This window comes from Electrophorus electricus, chromosome 5, assembly GCF_013358815.1.
Source record: "Electrophorus electricus isolate fEleEle1 chromosome 5, fEleEle1.pri, whole genome shotgun sequence".
In the NCBI taxonomy this organism is placed as follows: Eukaryota; Metazoa; Chordata; class Actinopteri; order Gymnotiformes; family Gymnotidae; genus Electrophorus; species Electrophorus electricus.
The window spans coordinates 6,510,390-6,511,919 of record NC_049539.1 but is presented as its reverse complement, the minus strand read 5'-3'; positions in this window follow the sequence as shown (position 1 = coordinate 6,511,919).

The following is a 1,530-nucleotide window of genomic DNA, read 5'->3' as shown; positions in this document are numbered from 1 at the left end:
GGTATGAATAAATCCATGTATTTTGGAAAATGTTGGGGACATGTTCCCAGTGTCCAGTAAGCAGTAAGAGCACCAGAAAGGCTACAAATAGTGGACACTCAGAGATAGTTATTCCTTAATGTAAATGTTTTCCCAATTGTGGCTGGTCAGTTGTCTGCGGATATCATACTTTGTTTGACAAATGTGCTACAGTGCAGGCTAGTCATGTTCTTCCACACCAAACTCACCTAACCATGGACCTTGCTTTGTGTATTGGGGTACAGTCATGCTGGAACAGAAAGGGTCCTTCCCCAAACTGTTGGAAACATAAAATTGTCCAAAGTGTCTTGGTGAGATTTCCTTTCACTGGAACTAAGGGGCCTAGGCCGAACGATGAAAATCAAGCCTGATTCTTCATTCCACAGAACACATTTCCACTGCTCCAGAGTCCAGTGGCAGCGTGCTTTACAACACTTCATCCAAAGCTTGCCATTGTGTTTGATGATGTAAGGCTTGCATGCATCTGCTCAACCATGGAAACCCATGCCATGAAACTCACGTGATGATGAACACAGTTTTTGTGATGATGTTAATGCCAGAGGAGGTTTGCAACTCTGTAGTTATTGAGTCAGCAGAGCATTGGCAACTTTTACACACTATGCGCCTCAGCACTTGGCAACCCCACTCCGTAACTTTACATGAACTTTGTGGCTGAGTTGCTGTGGTTCCTAAACTCTTCCTTTTTTCAGTAATACCACTCATGGATTTCCCATACTGACTTATTGCAATGATGGCATTCTATTACAGTATCATGCTTGAATTCAGACAGTTCTTTGCAATGACCAATTCTGTTACAAATGTCTCTAAAGACAGACTGCATGGCTAGGTGCTTGATTTTATACACATGTGGCAATGAGTCTGCATGAAACACCTGAACTGAATAATTTTAGATGAATTCAATGATTTGTATTTTAGATGTAAAAATAAATTAACATCTAAAATATTTAAATTACAACAATACACTGTTATATTGTTGTGTTATAATTATAGGTATTGTTATGTGTGTTATCTGAAATATTAAAAATGTCTTCTACTGGGTATGGAACACATACCCGTTGCAATTAAATAGCCTGATAGCACGCATACTATCCCATACAATCATTTCTCGTCAACAAAATGGTGGCCAGAGCGTGTTACAAATGATAAGGCTAGAACTGAAACAGTCATCCAGTTCACATGTTCTTTCACCCGTATCTCTTATCGGTTTTCTTGACCATGGACCCCTCATCGTCCTCTCTGGTCCAACCAGAGTGCACCAGAAGCATCACCCCACATCATTCCACCGATGGGCATCACTCCACTACTTTACAGCCATTTATAGGCCGGGTGTTACGCTTTTGTAGGTTTCTGGATTTCTGTGTCTCTACGCCCCGCCTCGGACACAAGTTTGCGAGTACGCGTGCTCGTGCTGAGGAGGCGGGGCGCAGGGTTTTATACTGGATTATAGTAACAGGGCAAGTGTTGTAATTAATCAATGTTTCTGTTGATTGC